The sequence below is a fragment of the Pseudochaenichthys georgianus genome, chromosome 23 (genome assembly GCF_902827115.2).
Source record: "Pseudochaenichthys georgianus chromosome 23, fPseGeo1.2, whole genome shotgun sequence".
In the NCBI taxonomy this organism is placed as follows: Eukaryota; Metazoa; Chordata; class Actinopteri; order Perciformes; family Channichthyidae; genus Pseudochaenichthys; species Pseudochaenichthys georgianus.
In genome coordinates this window covers 19,675,950-19,694,410 of record NC_047525.1, presented here as the reverse complement: position 1 = coordinate 19,694,410, position 18,461 = coordinate 19,675,950, and the positions used below count along the sequence as shown (strand labels likewise).

The 18,461-nt window shown below is 39.2% G+C and overlaps 1 protein-coding gene across 2 annotated transcripts in view; it reads right to left on the bottom strand.

The window, feature by feature from the left end:
• The window catches only part of tafa5a (TAFA chemokine like family member 5a), a 182,243-nt gene that overhangs the window by 94,230 nt on the left and 69,552 nt on the right, over positions 1–18,461 (bottom strand). The gene's annotated exons all lie outside the window — the stretch shown is intronic.

The following is an 18,461-nucleotide window of genomic DNA, read 5'->3' as shown; positions in this document are numbered from 1 at the left end:
GAGGGAAACAGGGAATGTGTGTCAGACATTGTTAGGATCCTGATCAGGGCTCGCTGGTTCTATGTAGATGGTAATCTTAGGGTCGAAGACAAAACAAATATATAAAATTAAATATATTAGTCAATTATCTTGCCTGTATATTAACTGCTCCATTGGCAATTGGGGTTGATGTTTTTGAATAAGACTGAGGGTGTTTCTCAATGTCGAGGACGCTTGCTTTGTAGCACATGTCTTCTGAGTCACTTGCTTCAGAAGCGAGGCAAGAATCCTTCCTAGCTTCAGAAAACGAAGAATTGTGGAACAGGCTAACAGGTGTGCGTCATATGCGAGGCCCCGCCTTAAATGGAGCACGATTTCCGCCAAAGATTTGGAAATTGGTCCGTGCGCAAAGCATTGTGGGGATTTTAAGACCGCGGAGTCTACACATGTGCAGCCTCGACATTTCTCGCTACGAAGTACGCCGGCCTCGGTGGAATTCCAAGTATGCTGGACATTGGAACAATTCTTCGGCGGCACTTGATGACGTAGTATGCTTGAAATAGTGGTAGGAGCAGCCTTCCTCAACATTGAGAAACACCCAGAGAGTATGTGTTTACAAAATAACTAATGTAAATACTTTTAAGGGCCAAATTAAGACCTACCTTTTTAATTTGGCTTTTAATAGAAATGTATTTAGGTTTTTTTTTAACCTATTTTCTTATTTAATTTATGTTTTATTCAGTCCTGTGTTGGTTGACTTCTGTTGGAAGTTTTTTCATCAATCCCAAAATAGAAATAAATGAATAAATAATATAACATTTTATTTATAGAGCTCTTTCGAAAGGTACTCAAAGACACTTGACACAAGCATTTGAAAATTCATAAATTATAAAATTGGGGGGTTAATGGGGAACAGAAAGTAATCAGGTTACAGTATTATTATGATACTCAAAATAGGTTACTGATCACATCTTTTATTTATTTATTCATATGCACACCCGCTTTGCCATAATTGCAGTAATAAACCTGGACATACAGTACTGTAGCGGATTATGTAAATTACCTTTCAAGTTATAAATCTAATTTACAGTTTAGCTATGAGGCAAATTATTCTTTTGATTAAAAAAAATGTCTGTGCAAAATCTCTATATAGTAACTCTACAAGGAACCCTAATTAGAGAAGTAGGGACGCTATCAAAGCAGTATTGAGTGCATAAAATTGCCTTGATGTTACAATGAAATGTCAATGAGCAAGCTCCAGTTCCTTATACCACTGAAATATCAAGCCAAAGCGGCTCTATTCCATATTTAAGTAGCAATAAACCCACTTTTAAGAGAAATTAGTGCTGAAATAAAAACATCAGAAAATAAGATTAAAGGTCTTTTCATGATTACCAATCTGCCGTTTCGTTAAAAATTAGTCTTTGGCCAGAAATTCTTGTCCAAAAATGATTACTTTGTATATATAATCAACCAATTCACAATCAAATAAAACCTTGAATCCTGTATGCCTAATGTATCTAGTCTAATAATCAACAGGTGATATTTAAAGTGTATTGTTACGCCACACGCATCTGCAGCAGGAACACCTTTAAACAAGGTTAAAGATGTGTATTGACTACTATTTACATGACGCTGAGTATAATCTGACTTTTTGATAATCGTCCGATACAAATGTGATATCACGCCCGCTACAAGTGTGTACTCTGCGCACTTGAGTATTGGAGTGGCAGGGTGCATGGCTCCTTTCACTGCAGCTCCATCAGCATGCAGGCAGAGGTGTGTGTGAGAGTGGTGATTGAATACAGAGGGTGTGGGCCCCGGCACTGCCTTTAATCTCCCCATCCCATTTGACTTGGCACACACACACACACACACACACACACACACACATATCGCCATCTGTCTGCCTCTCCCGATCCTACGTCTTCAGAGATGTCTGTCTTTCTGCTCTACATATTGTTCTGTGTAAAGAGATTCTGAAAGCATCAGGAAAAAATATTCGCTCACTTTTTGTCCTGATCCATTTATATAAAAACCTGTCTGAAAATGAGCCGATCAAATTTTGGCCACTTTATGATGTCATAACGATGTTTTGTCTTGTGTAACCATTAGCCAATAACCAACCAAGGTAACCCCCCCCCTTGTCACCTGAATCTCCTCCTAGAGCACCATTGTGTCCTTTTTCTTCATGCTACAGTACAATGCACGATCTGTTAGGTATTTTGAGCCAAACACTTCAGAGATGTGTTTTGTATATATCTGATAACTATAATATATTGATGAAAAACGGTATAATAGGGGACCTTTAATGTTATCTCCAATCTGAAAAAATTGAAATAAATGAACACCATGCATTACGAACTTGTATAAAATGGAAAAGCACAGGTACCAAACTGTCATGCCCCTCAGCGAAATGACGGGTTACTCCTTCAAGGTAACACGCAGCTTAAATACGTGTCAATGCCTATTTCAGGGCATGATCCATTTTGTTTTATAAGCCAAAAGGATAACATTGCACACTGCATATAATAAGATCAGTGAGCATGCTTTGGGTTGGGATGTAGTCACAGTTATCTTTAGCAATAAAGCACTCTTTTATAGGATTTAGAGATCGTCTTATTGCCAATCCTCAAATCCCATCATTTCAAAATGAACTCTTCATCCCGGAACGAGTGTCTCCCTGCTGGCAGCCCCTGCTTTACACTCTCGGGGTGATATCAGAGAGGTTAGAGAAATGTGCTACAATTGTACCAATCAATCTCTTCCTCCTATTATTGATGTTGTGAGAAAATACTAGGATCCTAAAAAGGGAGTTCATATCAACCAAACAGCAACCAACAAAGCCTGTTTTGTATGTTCTTGCTGCCTTTGTGAGCGAGTACAAAAGCATTTTTTTGTATTCAACCAATTTACTGTTGAAACCAAATCATTATTGTGGCATCGTGAATGCGGAAAAACTGCAGCAGTATTATTCAGTTAGTTTTGCATATTTTAGCTAGAGATGACAAAGCCCAATAGTCCTTAAAATGTCCGATTGGACCGAAATGCAATTATTACGAAAGTCTGTTTTCCGAAAACAAATGTTCGTTGCTCCAAAAATACACACCCTTCCAGCAAAAACCGATGCACATAGGGGACTGTTATTCAAACAATAAATCTAAGAAGTGTTCCCCCTTTATTGTCTTTTCAATGCACAAGGCTATATGTGCAAATCTTTTTTGAGGATGGTGACCGAAGCAGACAGAGGGAGATGATAACAGTTCTTAAGCGTTAAATATTTAGAAGCTGGGAGTCCATATATGAAGAGGCAACCCCCTACTTCTTGGCCACAAAGGAGAAAACAGCTCTAGTGGGAAATGTTGATGCAAGGGCATTTCTATAGGCCTACTGCTATATTGCAGTCTTAGGGACAGAGGTAGTGGAGGTCTACAGTATAATGCAACAACACAATGAATAAAAGAGTGGCCAGCCATTTTTAAAAGAAAATAACTACAGGCTCAAAGTAACACGATAAAAATAGTCTAGCAGGTCACTGGTCACCAAAAAACAGACGAGGCAACGCTGCCAGAACCCACGTCTAAAGCAGTCTCTGTAATGGACAGAATGTGCCGTGAGTTGCAGGAAATTTGGCAGCCACACCAGGCTGAAAGTGAATTGTTTCTGTCCCAGCGGAAAGATAGTCTGTAAGCACAGTTTGGGATACAGGACATGAAAACAGAGAGACAAGACCCATCACTCTCGCTGATGGCTCTCAGCTTTTGGCTGCTTTTCAGCTGAACATTTCCAGCAGTGGGCATAAGCAATGAAACGGAGGTTGAAGCATAACAAAATTAGAAGGGTCTGCTATTTTAAAATGTTTTGAATAGACTGTGTAGCATCTGTGTGTAGTAAGAACAATTAAAATGGTTAGAGAGACTACCTAGAGTGTAAGCTAACGTTACTTCCAAAGCCAAGGAACACATCTTAATCTAGAAACAAGTTATTAAGTTACACTAAAAAACACATTCATGAATAGCATTAGCACATCATCCCAGCGCTAGGATAACATTAGCAACCTTCAAACTCTTTAGTACATTTGGAGATGTCCAAACTGCAGCAACACCAGCTAACGTTAGCAAAGACAGGGTTAGCTTTGTTTGCCGAACACCGGTTAATGTTCATACATCAAGTCGTGAATATTTTACTTCCAGAGACACACCATCTTTAGCACAGTCTCAAGTACATATTTTAAAAGATTATAACGTTAAAAATGCTGTGAGAAACAAAAAGACAAAGAAAGCACATTTAACCAACTTGTGAAGCTAATTTGAGCTAAATTAGCTAGCTAGCCTAGATAGAAACAGTAGTTTTCTGGATTCATTTACTCATCTCATCTCATCTTTTGGCTAGAAATGAGAAGGCTACTTGTTTTAACCTTTATCTGACACATTGTTAACGAAGTTACTGAGAATTTAGAGTGTTACATCTGCCGCTGTTATCATTTTTAAACTGCACACGTTGCACGTGAGAATGGTAAAGTGAACAGGTCTTGGGCGGAGTTGATCAGACATTACCAGCTGATTCATGCAAAAAAATTCTAACAAAAAAAAAGAAAGATGAATCAGCATCTCGACCATTTACCCTACTGTTACCAGAGTCGGGGCGCCAATCAAAGGCGGCATAACGGTGAGAAATCGTGCAGCTGTCAGTCATACTTCAGTTGAAGATTGCAAATTGTGTCTGGGCGGTTACGCAGGATAAATACCAAGAGGCAAGGCAATAAGAGAAAGAGGGGAAAGTGTGATAAAGTGAGTAAGAGAAAGAGACAAAAAATGACAGAAAAGCTGTAAAATATGACTAGTGTCTTTGCGAAGACAAAAGCTATTCAGTCATATTCATCAGCCCTTAATCCTCTACCTCCCCGTGACCCTCCAAACGAGCTGAATAGAGATGAGACTTTGAGATTTTTTTCCTAGTCATCGCAACAATGGGGCTGACAGCTGACTGATTGAAAATGAGACAACAACGCAGATCATGAAGCACACATCTCAAGTGGGACCATTGTTAAGGTGGGTCTTCATTCCAGTTCACACACTCACTCACACACACTTGTGCATGCTGCCATCCTTCAGAGCTACTTGTCAGTGACTGCAACGGATGTTGGCTTGTTGGACAACCCATAGTCACGATTGCCAGAGATGCCAAAGAGAGTTTGTTACTCAGCATTTCCATATTTTTTAAATGTTCTACATAAGAACATTTGGTGTCCATACGATGCCCGCTATGGTGGATTGGATGGAGTGAGGAACGTTTAGCAGACGCATGGACAAGCTGTCAGTCTTTTCTCATAGTCATACAATATTATTATTTTACTTAATTTTGGAGAAAGCTCCATTTGTTCGTGAATAATAACAATTTAAACCATGTGGCTTGTGCTGAGATGGACTATAAAATAAAACATTTTTGATTTGACATTAATTATAATGGAAGAAAATAATTAGCTCAGGGTTTGGATGCATTCTTGTTTTATAAAAAAGGATAATATAGTTCAAAAGTGTTTGCTTGAAAACTATACATTCTTGGAAATGCGAGTTTAGATCACTTTTAGTCAGGTGATGATACATTTTACAGTAGATCCAAATAAACTTTTAAAAATCACCACCAAAGAATATTTTGCTTTGGATAATCATTTGTTTTGAATGTTGTTTTTTCCAACAAAATTGCTCTTATGTACAACTAAGTACATCTACTTTGTCTGCCTCTATAAGATCTATGATTATGCATCTGTTATAATCAGTATTATAACTGAAAGACACGCCATTAAAAGTCCATTCTGAACCAACTTACGCTTGGGGCTTTAAAAGTCCACCCTGACCTGTTAACTTATAGATTGTTCCTTTAATTACACTCAATGAATCATTAACAAATATAAATGATTGTGTATTATATTAATAAACCTTGTGTTGGATGCTGAAGTATAACACAAGTGCAAGAAATACACAAAGTACACAGCCTATTAATCATGGTAGTGAAGACGCTATAAATAAAATAAATTCCCTAAAGGCATTTATTTATTTTGCATGACATATAATTGGTTACTTAGCAGTTACCCCAATCTTATAAGCACTTGTAAACTTAAATCATCCGGTTTTAATTATGTATTTATATCAATATCCAGGATGTCCTTGTCCTTGTTACCAAGAGGAAGAGTTGAAGTATAAGGTTAGAGGACCATTAGTAATGTACTCTTTGATGTTTCCAGGACTACAGCGCTCCACGGCCAATCTGAATTGCTGGTACTGTAATTGGCTCCCTTGACAACACAGGAAGTGCTCTCTAACTCCTGTCCCGATTATTACTCGTAATGTTAAAGATGGGAAGATAAAGGTCAGGAAGTGGGGTATTGCTTTAAATAAGGTCTAAATGTCATTGTGGATATTACATTTAAATATCTGTGTGCTGTGATCAGGACTGGGAGGATTATTTAAAAAATGTGTTCCTTTGCAATTAGTTATGTCCTGAAAAACAATGGACCGTTATCTGAGCATTATAATGTGATTATTTGGGCAAGATCAATATGAAATGCAATGCAAATAAATACAAGAGAAACTTTTACTTTAGGCAATGTAATAGGCTTGTTGCTAGGGGCCCTAATAAGACGTTTGTGTAAGTTGATGTAAGACAATAGAACAGGGGTCTCAAACTCAAGGCCCGGGGGCCAAATCCGGCCCGCGACTTCATTTTATGTGGCCCGCAAGAGCTTGCAAATAATATAATACGTTTATGATACGTTTATAATATGCCCATAAACTACATGTCCCACAATGCATCTCGTTTTGTGACATGCGCACTGAAGAGACTTGCAATTATTTACCCTGGACTTCTGCTTTCAGACGTAGTTAATTACTAACTTATTATCCTATCTGATAATAATCCAATTCAGAGGCAATAATGTAATATAATACATTATTTATTTTATATATATATTATATATTTATTTTATATAGTTACAACCGGCCCTTTGAGTGCAACCTTTATGCGAATGTGGCCCGCGATGAAATTGAGTTTGACACCCCTGCAATAGAACAATGTAACCGTAGAAAAGAAAAGAAAAAGTTATTTAATTTAAAAAAGTGTCATTCAGTATTAATAAAAAAGATAAACCTGCCTTCGATTAAGCTTATTCATGCAGTAGTCTACAGACGGAAAATGAAACACATGACAATAAACAACAGTTTAAAAAATGCAAAAATAGGATCTAATAAAACAGAACATGCTCCGTTTTTGTGAACAACATAAAGTAGATGGCAAAATTCGCACCCAGTGAACTCATGTATTGTACCCTGCCAGTAATCTCATTACACAACGTCTTCCTGTGTATGCAAAGCTAAACATGTCTGCCATCAATCTGCTATCGTGGTATACATCCAGAGAATACATAAGGTGTTTAAAATAAAAATGTAGTTCTTTCATTGTGTCTTGTTTTTTGTTTATCCGATTCATTAATTTTGATGCAAACTAAAAAAGTTTGCAGATAAACAAGGGTCGCATCATCTCCAAAGTAGATGTAACTGAAAGCAACACTGTTCAATACAAAATAAGGGCCACTTGATTTAAACTGATAATATATATTAGGTTTGGTTTTTGGTTGTGGAAAAGCAATATAGATGCATCTCTTCTTTTGCATGGTAATGTCATTTATTGTCGAAACCATGATGTATGCGCGCCATCTCTACAAAATAAACCCTATCAAAAGTTATTACTCAGCTCATTTTTCACAATAAACTTCCAGCTCCTTTCCAAAAAAAATAAGTAGAAACTGCCGTGAGGTCGTCTGTATGGTCGGAGGGAAAATGCACACCCATAATGCTCCTTCAGACACACAAATACATCATCTCCTCCAAAACTTTACCACCAATTTCCTCAAACTGCAGCGAACAAGCACATAAAAAGGCAAAGTATGTCTTATATTTCACTATTCTGGCTTGGAAAGCTGTTTGGCCAGACGTTTTCTCATGAATATTTAGGTAGCGGTGTTATGAATATGCATTAGGACGCTGGAGCAAGCGCGATAGGCACACAGATTTATTAGCTAGTTTGGGAGTTAATGATAAAGGAGGAGATAACTTGGCAACTGGTAAGATACAAATAATGCACACAGCAAAACAGAAACAAAATGTGCAGTGGCATAGGAAACTGTATATTTGAGCAAGAAGAGAAAGAGCTGTGGAACATAACATAAAATGGCATTTCTGTCATTTTCAGGGCGTGTTGTTTGTTTCTCCGTGCCCCTGAGGTACATAGAGGAGGAAAGTGTCACAATCTTTTGTATCAGTGCAATGCAGTACCTGTGTATGTGTGTCACTTGTGCATGTGTGGTGCCCCTTAAAGTGTGTCAACAGCGATAATACACCTTACTGCCCACCCCGTGGTAGCAGAGATATCGCAATCTCACGCCTCAGGTTCAGGAAAGCCAGGAGAAAGAAGAAGAGACGTACAGAAAAATACGTAAATAGTTTGGAATATTCCCTGCAGGAAAGAGGTGCAGATTGGCATGGACACCACGCTGAAACCTCCGGGGTATAATTTCCTTTAGAGAAGTTTTTGTTGTGTACAGAAGGGATTTTCTGGGGAGCAAAAGTGATGAAGTTACTGGTAAATATCCCCTAACTGAGCTGGTTGGGTCACAAAAATACAACATTTTATTTTACAAGCTTGAGTATTGGTAAAACATATGGCACTTCCACCATGCTTGATATTAGTGCATCTAGATATACTGAGGCAAGCAATACAAATCACTGCAACATCTATTGACCTAATTCTACTATTGCAGGTATGTGGACAAATGCTCAACTTCATTTCTCATGCATGTGAGTCACTGTGAAATTATTTTATTTAGTCAATGCAAACGTATTAGAGGCAGCTGATGTGACCCAGCTCTAAAAGATGTCAGAGGAATTCAAATTTGACTTTCAAAAATCCCCTATATGTTTGAGGACTGCTGATCAAACATGGCAGCAATGCAAATGGCTTCTGCTAGAAGAAGTGGTCTTAAAGGGGCACTATTATTCTAATGTTCAGGTTCATATTTGTATTTTGTGCGTCCATGTTTACATGCTTTAATGTTCAAAAAGCTCTTTATTTGTGCTGCAGCACCTCTTTTCACCCTCTGTCTGAAACCAGAGCCCAGTCTGCTACTTTGTAAGGAATTAGTTAGACTTTAAACTGGGATTTTATAAAGTATGCTTAGCCGGCTGGCTCTGTAGTGATTTTTCAACCGCTTAGAGATGTCCCGCCTCTTAGCCTGTCACTTACAATGTGTTGGAGTGCTAGCCAAAAGAAGCGTAAGTGTTACATAAGAGGTTTCTCAATACTCTACTTTCCCCTCCTCGACTCCTATCCTCAACTCCTATCCTCGAGACTTAGTGCCGCCCACAGGAGATGCGAGCGGAGGACTGAGGAGGGGAACCGAGGAGGGGAAATGAGAGTATTGAGAAACCTCTATCGTGATTTATTTGACGGAAGTAATCAAAGAAGTCCAATGGAGGCGTGTAAAGTGAAAACCCAACAAAGCATAAAAAGGACCCTTAAACCAAGTGAAGTTGTCTCTGTCTGTTCATCCAAAGTCATACAATAATGCTAACATTAGCAGCTAACACTGCTTCCAAAGCACACTGGTCAATGTATTCCCAAGAACATGTGCCAGCATTGTGCTAAGCAACTGATTTAAATCATATACATGTAAATTACACTGACATGAATAAAGGTTAACAATTTCAGCAATGTTTGTGACAAATTATCTTTTTAGTAAAAAAAATAACAATCAAATAATCTTAAATGAAGTAATCCTAAATAATAAGATGAACCTGCAATAATAAAGGCTATTATTCACTACCAGATATGCCATCAATGACATGTTATGATATAGTTAGATTTGTGCAATTGATCAAACACAACAAATTACCCATCATGCAATTCCCTACAGCCCCATATATGAAGAGAGTGGAACTCCATAGGGCTCTATAAGAAGTACAAAGAGTACAGTATGAAGGTGAAAGCATTTAACTGAACAGAGAAGAGCTCAACTTAATCCCACATGTCGACATAAAGCACAAGTGCAGAAAAATACAACAATTCAATTGAAGAAAACAGCTACGTTTAAAATGCAAAGTTGAGAACATGGGAGGAGGACAATCACTACCAATGCAGCAGAGAATGATGTGCACCGTAAACACTTCATCCCACAATAACTGGATGAGCGGGAGCTGATGGCTCGGCACAGTGGCTGCTTTTCAAAAGTCTTTGTGCCAGTCACAAAGCTTAAATTGACTCCTGCAATAAAAGAAATGCCGGCGCGAGAGGAGGAGGTTGGAGATGTAAAAGGAGATAGAGGAAGGCATTATATCACAGCAAGTAGCGACACAATGTTAGAGCACCAGGGAGTTAGGAGGAAGAGAGCATATCAAGGTCCAGTTCTTTTTTTTGCGAGTTCATTACAAGCGTAATTCTCATTGTGTGCCAAGCTTTTTGTGAAACACTCGGCTCCGACACAGGAAACAGCACTATGGCGACATCAATCTGCATAACAAAAGAGAAGGAAAGAGGGAATAAGAAGACGCGAGCGAGTATGTAGAGGAAGTTCTCCCTTGACGTGTGGATTAAAACGTGTCTATGTCCACATGTGTGTGCATTAGTAATAAATCCAGGGGCTAGAGCTGGAGCGCAGACAGTCGACGTGCTTTAAAGGAGACGATGCGCTCACTGCGGCGCGGCATGAAGGATCCATTATTCATCAGCTCCAACACCAGAGGCAGGCCTCCGCTATTACTTCCAGCCGTTGGTGTACCTCAACTTCATTGGAAAAAGGCTCCTGGACAGTAAAGGACAGTCGAGGAGGGGCGGGGAGTGCTGAGGGAGTTAAGTGCCAGTTGTTTACTGCTCCTCACGCTCCCTGTTTTTCACACATTCTGTCAAAAGATAAACACAGTCTCTTATTCTGCGACGTTTTCTCCTTTCTCCCATTTCCACCCACTCCCACTTGTCGTCATTCTATACAGTCAGCTGAATCCTCTCTGTCCCTCTTTTTCCTTGCATTTATCTCACCCGCTGTCCCTCTCTGCCCTCCCACCCTTGCTCCCACACAACCCAGTCTCATGGCATTTCGTGTTCACCAACACGATTTCCCCCTTTTTTTCGTGTTGCACAGCACGATTTTAAAAGCAATGTATTTCTACTGGTAATGTGATTCGTGCCTGCAGGCTGCAGCCCGTCTTTTTCTCCGGTCCGGTCGAGGAAGACCGGAAGCTGTGTGGTTCATAAAAACATGTTCTTACTCAATATCAAGCCACAATAATTGCTTTTATTTTAAATCGTATAATTTCGGACTTTTGTTGCCGTCTGTGAGGAAAATAAATGGGGCTCAGAGCCTCAGGATACTGAAATCTGTATTTTTAAATATTTTTTTAATTTGTTATTCTTTTCAAAATAACACACTGTTATTTACTCACCAATAACACACAATTATCCTTGCTTTTATTTATTGGTTTAATTCCATAATCTCTGGCTTTGTTGGCGTCCGTCAGGAACTGAATTTCAAAATAAAAATAACCGGAAACAGACGTAGGCCTATAAGGGACATTTCGAGCATCATTACTATTGTCAACATTTCTGAGTTTAGGATGGCCGAAGACACTACACTACCCATAATCCCCAGCTATCGTTTAGGACTAAAGTTCCCGTAAGGTTACGCAGAGCGTCAAACAGCTGTGTGAAATGGAACGAAACCACGCCAGACTATCCAAAACTGGAATCGAACGCCCTCCCAGAACTACACATGCTGGCTATTGTTTCGCAAAATGTTCTATGGGACGTCTCTACTGAACGTTTTCGTTTTTCCCACAATTAGAAGTTGCCAGTATTAAACACATTGGTGTTATCAAATGTAAAACATATAATTAATAAATGGGTGAAAATCGCTTGTGTCCATACTGCGCAGCATTAATATAAACCCACATGACAGCTTATTGCTACTTTTTAAATTCTACTCCACTACAATTCAGAGGTTAACCTGGTATTTTTACTCCACTGCATTTATTTGAGTTAGTTTGCAGATTCTGATTAATTATGTGAAATATAAACAACCCTTAAATCAGACTTTAGTTACACCTGAGTAAAATTCAGGTAAGGTGATTGTCAAGTGCCAACAATCAGGAGAGATATTTGATAGTTGGTGCTTGAGAAGACTAAGGCTGCGGCCACACGAGGACGAAAACGGCTAAACGCATAGGATTAACGCAAACGCAATCGCAAACAAGCTTCCGTCCACACGCAATAGTTATCCGGATAGTGTCTGTCCACACGAGACCGCTCCGTGTAGCTCCAACCGCTGGAGAAGCTGCAGTACATATGCAGGAGCCTGTACATGGCGCTGTAACTTCCTCCACAAAAGCAGCGAAGAAGCATGGTTGTCATGGTTGCCCTTCTGTTTATTCTCCGCGGTGGGGGCCGAGGGAACCGGGCAGAGTTTTTCGCCAGTCAACGTGTATTAAAGTTTAAATCTTCCGGATAAAATTATAAAAGTGCCGGTCAAAGGTCTTCTTTGTTATTTATTGAGCTTTAAAACAAATGAATAACGACTCTATATAATATAATAATAAAATACACGGAGCCTCTCTTTTTCCTCCCTCTCTTCGGACAGCGCCAGTGTCTGTCTCATGCAGCAGCTGATCCAGTAATGAGTGACCCGGCCGACAGTAAAAATAAACATATTTATAACTAGCTTAGGGAGTTTGAGAGGTAATTAAAATAGCTAAGGGTGATGATCTGACTTGAAGTGTGTGTTTTGCTGCAGAGGGAGGAGCTGCAGGTGAGCAGAGCTGCGTGTCTCCGTCCTGTCAGATTAGACTTCACTCGCGTTTAGGTCCATATCGAGAGAAAGATAAATAATCTGAATTCAGGGTGCAGTTTACTTTGACGCGGGGGTGAGCAGCAGAGGTGGGGAGAGGCGGGGCTATTGCCTCATCATTATCAGAAAATGATCGTATAGGGCATACACACGGAGCCGTTGGACCCCCCAGAGCGTTGCGTACTGTATGCCGCTCTATCCACCTTGGGACCCGTTATCGTTTCCTCAGTCGTTTAGTGCCGTATTCGGTCGTCCTCGTGTGGCCGGACGGTCTATATGACACTAAACAGTAACGCAAACGACCGTTTTCTTCCTCGTGTGGCCGCAGCCTAAACATGTATCTGCAATTGACATGAATGGAAACGAGTAATAAAGTATATTCATTAATCGTTATTCTCTACTAATAGTTAATTAAAGACTGTATATTATGGCTATTTTGCACATCCCTTTCAAGATTTTCAAAGGTTTATTGACATATCATATACACAACTACGGTGTAGTTATGCAATGAATGAAACACTTGGGTCACAGGTTCCTCAACAGTGCATTACAAGACATCTATCAATATGTGTGTACCTCCACCATTAAACATATTCATATTCTGCACATTTCTTATTCTATCTACATACATAAGAGTATAATTCATATGTATAATATCAGTTCAAATAAGTGCTTCAACATAGTTAACATTGCAGGAAAGCAATATATTATACTTTGTCAGGCTTAATATTTATCTGTAGATAGATACCCCCAAAGTGTTTTTCTTATTTAAAAGAAGACCTTAATCTGTTATTTAATGTTTAAATAAAGGTTAATCCGTTTTTCTGTTTTGGACCTCCTCCTATTACTATCTTTGTACATCCTGCACTAAAGTGTTTTATTGTAGAGATCACTTATAGTATCTTCTTGATTTTTTATATTCTATATTTCTATATTTATACTTTCCCCCTATGAAAGTATGTACTCTTAATATTTTTTAATCAAATATAACACATAAAAACAATAATTCAATAACGTGCTTTAACCACTAGGAGGTGTACACAAGGTACACACAGCCATAATAACGTTGTATTATTAGTGTGTATGTACAACATCTGAAGATGTATAGTTTTATGCATGCTTTCACATAATTTTACAGCATATTGCTATACTATTTCAGACTCAGTATTTACATTCTTACATTCAAAGAAAATCAGTAATATCTTTAAAAACTACAGTCCTTTTATATCAGCTGTGCACCGTTATGGTGTAAATATAACCTATCTATGAATTAGATCAAATGTAAAAGTCAGCCGAATTGGTGTTGATACTGCAAGGAGACGTATTGTGTGAAGAGAAATTGAAGATGTTGTTTAATTGTTGATATATTTATGATCCACGTCAAGTATTCAGTTTCGGCGGCATTTCTTCAGTTTTTCCAAAGGTCTTCTCATCAGGGCTCTATAAATAAAGAACTACGGCAGATCTGTAATATATAATGCAGCCGAACCGTGTATTACAATGCCGTTATGTGATGACTTTCAAAGAGAAAAGCAAGAGCACTCGGAATTAAGTATTATTTTATTCTTTTAAAATGTTTTCCGGATTTCATATAATATAAACACCAAATCCCAGCATGCATTGCGGCTAAAACATCCAATCAGCGAGCTTAAAACCATAGCTGAGGATCTTGGGTAATCCCTCGAAATGCCGACGTCTATTTCCGGTTATATTTATTTTGAAATTCAGTTCCTGACGGACAGCAAAAAAGCCCGAGATTATGGAATTAAACCAATAAATAAAAGCAAGGATAATTGTGTGTTATTGGTGAGTAAATAACAGTGTGTTATTTTGAAAAGAATAACAAATTAGAAGTAAAAAATATTTAAAAAATACAGATTTCAGTATCCTGAGGCTCTGAGCCCCATTTATTTTCCTCACAGACGGCAACAAAAGTCCGAAATTATACGATTTAAAATAAAAGCAATAACTGTGGCTTGATATTGAGTAATAACATGTTTTTTATGAACCACACAGCTTCCGGTCTTCCGCGACCCAACCGGAGAAAAAGACGTGCTGCAGCCTGCAGGCACGAAACACATTACCAGTAGAAATACGTTGCTTTTAAAATCGTGCTGTGCAACACGAAACAAAGGGGAAAATCGTGATTGTGAACACGAAATGCCATGAGACTGGGTTGTCCCACAAACCCTATGTCTGTGTCTATCTCCAGTAGAGGAGATGCCAGGGCAGTGTAATTGGTATTCAGGCTCTGTCAGAGCCAATGCAGAGCCCTGTTAGCAGAATAAGAGTGGAAACATCCTTATCTGGATTTTCCTGGTAACCAGAGGGTGTGTGTGTGTGTGTGTGTGTGTGTGTGTGTGTGTGTGTGTGGTGTGGTGTGTGTGTGTGTGTGTGTGTGTGTGTGTGTGTGTGTGTGTGTGTGTGTGTGTGTGTGTGTGTGTGTGTGTGTGTGTGTGTGTGTGTGTGTGTGTGTGTGTGTGTGTGTGTGTGTGTGTGTGTGTGGGGAGTGGGGGAGAGACAACGACTCAGCTACACTTGCTGCTCTTATTATTTTTTAGTTTTCGTTCCGTTTTCTTTGTTGTTCTCTCTGTTCTTCCTCCCTCTGCTGTATGTGCTAATTATTGACTGGCTGCATGTGCACACACACACACACACACACATACACACACACACACACACACACACACACACACACGCACACACATACACACATACACATACACACACACAACAGGATGGCACACATTTACTGGAGTGTGTTCACAATTGCATACACAAGGAATCATGGAGGAACACCTGCCTGCCTGCCTGCCTGCACACACACACACACACACACACACACACACACACACACACACACACACATACCACACACACACACACACACACACTTGCACAGACATTACACAACCGTATGAAGCCCCCTACGGAGGCTTTCACTGGCGCAGCATCCCGACATCTGCATCTACCACACTTATTACACACACACACACACTCCTCTATCTCCTCTTAATTCCAGAGGGCTACACTTCAAGACACATGTACTTGCGCAAGCACCATTATGGAGCTATTTTGGGGAGTTTGAGTAAATGCGACCAGCTCTCCAGTCCAGACTGCAGCATCCACACGCACAGGAACATGTGACATCAGCTTGAATGAGAATTCATTAAAGACACTGTTTATATACTGGAATTGATGAAAAAGGGTAAGTTATTGTACAATAGAACACTTAATCAGTGATAAGGAACAGAGATTAATGAAAAATACAACTTAAAACATCCCAAATGCATCAAAATAAGGCTTCATATGGTTCTAAAAATTGACAATTCCAGGTAAAACCTCTACATTTTAATTTGCATGTTACTTTGCTTGACTTTTCTGTAATAATGTGTTCAATAAATGAGGCAGAGACTGATGGAAATGGAGGAACCAGGCATTCACCATCATGCATCATTAACACATTTCACCTTTGACCCCGGTGGAAATGGTCGATGTGGAATGCCAATTACATTATGTTCATTTCTAAGAGGTTGTTATTTTTTTTAAAAGGCAAAGAATGGACAACAATAAAAGCATTGAAGGTATAAATCTATGAAAATGTATGCATTTTATACTCCTATAATATAATTATATTGCCTTTTTTACCTATTATTATTATTATTATTATTATTATTATTTAGTGCACACAATTAACCGCAATCAACAAAATCATTAAAATGTAAATTCTACACGAATGCATTAGCAGGAATTATCCAGAACTATAATATATAACCATTTTTAAATGAATAGTTTGGCCAAAGCCTTTGCTCACAAGCTGATTATGTATTTGTTTTATTATTCACCAAGCCAACACAGCAGGACACAAACTACACAAACATTCTTTATTTAAATGTTGTATATTTAGTAAGTTTACACATTTTCGTATAATTTTAGAAACAAGGAGATGCTGCAATCTGTTAATGTATGCCACTGTGCACTAAAATACTATTTATTTTCAATAATTATCTTGTTTTACGAATGTTTAGTTTTGTGCATATTATGAATTTAGATGTTGACGTTATTCCAATAATGCTGGATATTAATTGTAATGTTTCTTTATATTGCAGTGTTGCCACCACCAGTGTTTGAATATCAAATCTATTTTCAGTAACCACAGCCAGCCTAAAGTCAGACGTCTCATCGTGACATTCGGGGGGCACTGAGTTTGACTCTTGGTTGGCAGAAATGCACATTAACATTGCAAATAGACACACCCTATGACCTCTTCCATGTCACTCTCAAAGTAAAGACAGCGATAAGCATCTAAAGTACCAATTAACTCTCAGCAACAGCCAGTACATTGACTTCTTTAGTAGTAATTATCTGAATCCCTCCAATGAAGTACTGAAATATCCAAATAGGGTTGAATTAAAAAGTAACATGTCTCTTTGTGCTGGTTACTAGCAAAACCAATCCGTGTCTGACGTTACCTCTAAAAAGAATTTATTTCAAGAAGCAACGCATCGGCAACAACCTGTGACTTTCGTTCTCTCTCTCTGTCTCATTCTCTCTCGCCTTGTTTCTCTGTCATCATTCTACTTTTACTCTTTCTATCATATAATTGTTATTCATCTCAGTATATACATACACCGTATATGATATGAGGCGTACGGAAATATATATACTAGATATGGTCTTAGAGTTGGCTTGCTGTCTTTTCCCGGGTTTCTCTCCCACAAACCCCCCCGCCTCCCTGCATGAACGGCCTCCATTGGACTCCTTTGTTCACTTCCGTAACAAAGTGACATCGCTTTGCAACACTCACGCTTCTATTGGCTAGCGCTCCAACACATTGTACGTGATGGCTAAGGGGCGGGACATCTCTAAGCGGTACCCCATTGAAGACAGAACCAGTCAGTTAACCAATCAGAGCAGACTGGGCTCTTGTTTCAGACTGAGGGTGAAAAAAGGAGGTTCAGCAGCAAAGGCACTATGAGAAAAATAAAGAGCTTTTTGAATATTAAAGCGTGTAAACATGTAACGATTGAGGATAAAATACACATATGAACCTGAACATGATCACAATATGTCCTCTTTAAATATTTGATTTTCTCCGACCCCTGTTGAAAATACCACTGTTTATTTTTAGCTCCAACCAGAGGAGATGGTGCATCAGGCTCCGTCACTACACTCTTATCTTTACTCATGGTTGGAGCTGCATGCATTTGTGTTCTCATGAGTGCGCACAAGCGACGAGAAGTCTACCTATGTGTGTGTATTTATGCGTGTGCACGGGAGCCCGCATGTATAACCCTGTGTGCCAATTATTTCATTACCAGCTGACAGATTTCTCTTTCCACCATTACTGCTCCCTCCGCCACAGGCCCCGGCAGAAACCTCAGCGCACACACACACACACACTGACGCACACGAGCTAGCACACAGCAACCAGTTCAAGTCCATCAATTAAGGAGGCAATTTGCTCAAGTGGTTTCACCTGGGCCAAAAGGCAGGTGGGTGGCTATGCTCTGTTTACCTATCAGACACTATTAAGGGTGAAATGTCACTGGGCAGCACTGCCTTACTGATGTCAGTAATGCCTTTTTGTCTGCCT